The 5,633-nt window shown below is 52.3% G+C and overlaps 1 pseudogene; it reads left to right on the plus strand.

Moving 5' to 3' along the window:
- The first annotated feature begins 4,023 nt into the window (after positions 1 to 4,023).
- LOC135275522 (small nucleolar RNA SNORA70) lies at positions 4,024 to 4,151 on the plus strand (annotated as a pseudogene).
- The last annotated feature ends 1,482 nt before the right edge of the window (positions 4,152 to 5,633 follow it).

Below are 5,633 nucleotides of genomic sequence, written 5' to 3' on the forward strand. Positions count from 1 at the left end.
GCTACGGAGTCTTCCCAGGCCGATGTCTCTGCAGTGGCCATCACTGCAGAGGTCCAGATAGAACAAGAGGGGTTGGAGTTGGAGAGGGTCCGAGGATACATGCCCAGCTTTGCCTTTACACAGGTCACAGTTTTCTCACGTCCCTGCTCAGATCCCCGCGGGGGCCCAAATCTCAGTTCTGATCCCGAACTGGGAGCAGTCTGCTAGCCGCGCCCGCCACGTCGCCCTCTGCTGGCAGCGGGCTGCCCAGCGGCCGCCTCCCTCCCCCACGCGGGGACCGCGGGCGTTTCCCGACAGGGTGGGGCAGCCTTCCCCTGGGTGCCAGCGTGCGTGCGCTCGCTGACCTGCTGTTCTGCAGGGACTGTCCCCGAACACCGCACCTAGCAAAGAGCTTTCTGCGTCCGAACCAGCGGCTTGGACCCGCCCTCCTCAATTCCTTGTTCTCACTTCCCTTCTCAAATGGGGTCCCCGTCTTGCCGGCAGTCAGTCCCCATTTCCAGCATGAGAAGATCCCCTTCCCTGGGGACCTACCGTGTCCTGGGCTCAGAAAGCACGTCACACACAGCCCCCATTCTCACCCCGGAAATTCGGGGCGGGGACATGCCATGGGGAAGGCAGGTACTAAAAGAAGCTGATCCTGCCCCGTGGGACTGACCAGCCTAGAAAATCTGTGCCTTTGTGCTAGACGCCCTCTTAGGGGAACACAGGGAGAGTACACCTTATACCACAGATGACCTTGCCGGCCCCTTGCACCCCCAAGGTGGGCTCATGCCTAGAGCCTCCTGTCCTGGGTTCATAGGTTCCCCCACAACACAGTGCCTTCCCAGAGGATTCCGCACCGGCCTCAGACCAGCGGCCTCAGACCAGCTTTGAGAATATAGGAGCATTGCTAGCATCCAGCAAAGGCAGACTTTTCCCTCCGCCTGTGCTGCCTGTGCCTGCCAGACTCTGTCTGTGATGTCCACGCTATGGTTGGAAAGTGGGGAGAAGGGCAGTGGGGAAATTGCAGAGAGGGGTACGTGAATGCTAAGCAGGATCTGGGGCAAGATTGGCTCACTGCTCTCTGGTTCCTGCAAAGAGCCCTTGGGAAGTCACCCCATCCGAGCCCCTGCCTACAAGTAGACCTCAGGGAACCTGCCTGCCTTTGGAGGAAAAAAAACTTACTGCTCACTTTGCTTCTCTGCAGCTTTGCCCTGACTTCCTAGGGGACCCCAGGCCCCAATTTCCCATCTAGACCAAGAGGAAGAGGACCACCTGTGTAGTAAAGGCCCTCCCTGAGGGGTGTAGGTGTCATAACATGCCACAGTGGGGAAGAAGGTAGCTCCTGGAGCATGAGCCTTGATGTGGAGGGCCACCCCTTCCCCTGCCAAGGCCTCCCGACAGCTCTCCTCTCCACCCTCCAAGGCACCATCCTCCCTCGGTCCTGCCTCGCACCAGCCTCCAAGGAGGGTGCTCTTTCCTCCATATCCTCACCAACATTAAGCTCAACAGCCCAAGAGATGGCCAAGTCCTCATGCCTAGAAGTCCCTGTCCTGGGGGTGGAGTTGGGGGTGCACGTCCTGCACCCAGTCTCCCAGAGCTGGGACTGATGCTAGCTGTGCGATCGTCACTCTGGGTGGGCGACTCTTGGAATGAGCTGCTTCCACCAGGGCCACATTCAGTTTGCTAGAAATAGAGACAGAGGGCTTCTTGACTTTGCATATGATTTGCATAATGTCATAGACACACAGTCTATTTTCAGGCAGTTTTCAGGTTAAAGTGTTGTCACTGCTGCCCTGCAGGGTGTCATGTCTGGATGAGTCTCTTCTCTGTTCTTTCTCACCCACCCACTCTTACTGACCTACATCCTCAGCTGCAGGAGCAAATGGTGAGGCAAGGGGAGAGTGGGGTTGTCCAGGGAGACACAGGGGCAGGGAAATAAAGGGAATTTCCTTATTACCAGCATCACCAGAAACAGAATCTGGTTGCTCAAGGGCAACTGATAGGCAGAGGGTAAGGAGCAGGAAGCCAGGTAACCCATCTTCGGTTCTGCACAAACCCTTCCCACCTCTCCTACCAGAACAACCAGTTCCTGTTTCTCTATTCAGTCTTCTGCGGGTTTGAAGAAAGAGATTTAGATAGATAAACCTGTTTCTTTCAGCCACCCATAAAGCCTTGGTTGGCCCAGACATCCCTCATGGGCATTTATTTTCAGCACTTAACTCTTCACCTCGTGGGAAATCTGACCTGCATCTGTTCCTCTCCTGGGAGGCTTATCTGAGAGATCAAGATCCTCGTCTCATGATCAATATTTTTGGAGCAGCTGGCACACAGTAGGAGATCAGTCAGTGCTGGAGTCTCCCTTCTCTTCTGCATCTGGAGGGCTGTACCAAGTACCTTGTTGTCCCAGGACCGGAGGCTCAACACACGCACCAGCCTCTGAGGGCTCAGATGCAGAAACAGACTTACAAGGGCCAGCTGAGGTTACTAAGTTATCTAGGACCTTGGCCTGTCGCTCGGCCTCTTCACCTGGAAAGGAGGGGAACTGGTGGAGATTACCAGCAAAGACAATTCCCATTTTATAGCTTGAGCTGCTTGGCGACCTTCCTTGGTCACAGAGGGTCAGGGCTAGAGCCCCACGCAGGGCTACCTCCTGTAGACCCTCCGGCCTTGGGGCATGTCTGGTGTGCTGTCTTCCTGTGTACATCAAAGGATCTACCAGATGCCAAGGCAAAGAGCCCGAGAACCTTACTGGGTCCTGGGAAAGAGGAGGCCACTTGGTCGGGCTGCCCAGCCTCGAGGCGCTACCCAGAATTCCCTGTCCTGTCCCGTGTCCAGCCCCCAGGACCTGCTTCAGCCCCTCAGGCAGGCGTTTCCTGTTGATAAGAAGCTCAGTCACAAACACTGATAAAGAGATGAAAAAAGGAAATCGACAGGCTTGGGTATAATGGGCATTTTGTCTGCCTTTTTTACCCCTCTTCCTTCTCCCAGCTCTGCCCCCTCCCCATCCCCCCTCCAAGTACCACTTCCCAGAACTGAGGAGAAAACATGCCCCCGCCTCCACTGTGGGCCCTATTTCACAGTCTCCAGGAATTTGGCCTGAAGGCTTACATAGGTCTCAGAAGGGGGGCCCAGCCCAGCCTGGGTCACGACATGAGCCCTGAAGCAGGAAGCACTGGGTACTGGGAGGTTCCCAGCCCAGGGAAATGGGCAGCGTCGCCTAGAGGAAGGACAGTCCAGCACAGGTCTCATCGAGGACCATCCTCTTCCCTCCCTCTCTCCTCCCAGAGGCCTGATCCAAGTGGTGGTTAGGTGGCTAGTCTGTAATTAGTGCATTTTCCATAATTTTAGTCTCAAGCTCATTACTGGGAAATCTCATCAATTTTGATTCTGCTAATTTGGAATCTATGATCCTTCAGGCCAAGAGGTTGAACTGATGTTTAGAAAAATAAACAAAGCAAACAAGTTTTCCAGGCAGGCCCTACCACCCTTCTTGGGTTTGGATTTGTAAGTTCAGCATGACAAAGGCAGTTGTCCTAAAACGCGCCTGCAGTTGAGATAACCTGCCACCAGGTGGGTGATGAGGCTTTGCCTGTCACTGGTGCTTTAGGTAGTCATTGCTCATGGACAGATGTTTTAAAGATTTTATATTTGGCCAGGCACGGTGGCTCATGCCTGCAATCCCAGCACTTTGGGAGGCCGAGGTGGGCGGATCACCTGAGGTTGGGAGTTCAAGACTAGCCTGACCAACACGGAGAAACCCAATCTCTACTAAAAATACAAAATGAGCCGGGCGTGGTGGCGCATGCCTGTAATCCCAGCTCCTTGGGAGGCTGAGGCAGAAGAATCACTTGAACTTGGGAGGTGGAGGTTGCGGTGTCAGCTGAGATCGTGTCATTGCACTCCAGCCTGGGCAGCAAGAGTGAAACCCCGTCTCAAAAAAGAATGTATATTCAATGATTCTGTCCCCTTCTTCTCCAGAGATGTAATTCCTTAATAAAACAGTAAGGCAAATAGAAAAGTGGAATAGATGGTTCCAAATGGCCAGCGTCCACCTGGGTTCCTTTCCTCATGGGGGCCCAGTGTGAAATGGCTGCAAACAGCAGCTTCCTTGGTAGTGTAATGCAGCCTGTTTCTTGTATGGGTTGCTCTAAGAGACCTTGGAGATAGGCCTTTCAGATGTATGTTCATGCCTCTGACCTTGCACTACCCCTATGTAGGCTCCATACAGGCATGTGAGGTTCCTTTGGAAAGCCCCAGGGCACTGTGGCCGGGGTTCACATTGGCCAAGTGATCATGTCCATCCACACCAAGCTGCAGAACAAGGAGCATGTGATTGAGGCCCTGCGCAGGGCAAAGTTCAAGTTCCCTGGCCGCCAGAAGATCCACATCTCAAAGAAGTGGGGCTTCACCAAGTTCAATGCCGGTGAATTTGAAGACATGGTGGCTGAAAAGCGGCTCATCCCAGATGGCCGTGGGGTTAAGTACATCCCCAGTCGTGGCCCTCTGGACAAGTGGGAGGGCCTGCATTCATGAGGGCTTCCACTGTGCTGCCCCCTCTTCATATTCACCAATAAATTCTACTTCCTGTCCAAAAGAAAAAGAAGAAAGAAAAAGAAAGAGAGAGAGAGAGAGAAAGAAAGAAAGAAAGAAAGGAAGAAAAGAAAACCAACAGCCAGCATATACAACTTGGAAACTTTCTTCTGTATTAACTGTTTTCCAGTCCTGGTTGCCACCCAGCCAGGGCCTTATTCTGGCTTCAGGCCCTCACATCTCTCATTGGATTTTTGAATCTTGATGGAAGGAGCAGAAGAGTCAAGAGCAAAGGGTTTTATCCAAGTCAAAATTCCAGCTGTTGTAGCCAGGTGCAGTGGCTCTCTCCTGTAATCTCAGAACTTTGGGAGGCTGAGGTGGGCAGATCACTGGAGGCCAGGAGTTTGAGACCAGCCTGGCCAGCATGGTGAAACCTCATCTCTACTAAAGACACAAAAAATTAGCCGGGCATGGTGGCGGACACTTGTAATCCCAGCTATTCGGGAGGCTGGGGCAGGAGAATCACTTGAACCTGGAAGGTGGAGGTTGCAGTGAGCTGACAGAGCGAGCCTCTGTTTCAAAAAACAAAACCAAAATTCCAGCTGTTTTGTTGGATTTTATTTATTTATTTATTTTGAGGCCGGTTCTCTCTGTATCACCCAGGTTGGTCACTGACTCCTAGTCTCAAGCAATCCTGAGACAGCCTCCTGGGTAGCTGAGACTACAGGTGCATGTCACTATCCTGGCTAAATTTTTTTACTTTTACTTTTTTTTAGAGAAAGAGATTTTGCTGGGCACGGTGGCTCATGCCTATAATCCCAGCACTCTGGGAGGCCGAGGCCAAGGCGGGCGGATCACCTGAGGTTAGGAGTTCAAGACCAGCCTGACCAACATGGTGAAACCCTGTCTTTAAAAATAAAATAAAATAAAATAAAATAATAAAAGAGAAGGAGATCTTACTGAGATGTTGCTCAGACTGGCCTCAAACTCCCAGCCTCAAGTCATCTTCCCACCTGGGCCTCCAAGTAGCACAAGCTACCACGCCTAGTCTACCTGTTGTTTTAGTAATTCAACAAATTTATTCTAAATTTATATGGAAGAGGGTAAGTTCATGAATAGCT

This window comes from Aotus nancymaae, unplaced genomic scaffold (genome assembly GCF_030222135.1).
Source record: "Aotus nancymaae isolate 86718 unplaced genomic scaffold, 86718_ANA_hifiasm-v0.15.2.pri h1tg000016l, whole genome shotgun sequence".
NCBI classification, from domain to species: Eukaryota; Metazoa; Chordata; class Mammalia; order Primates; family Aotidae; genus Aotus; species Aotus nancymaae.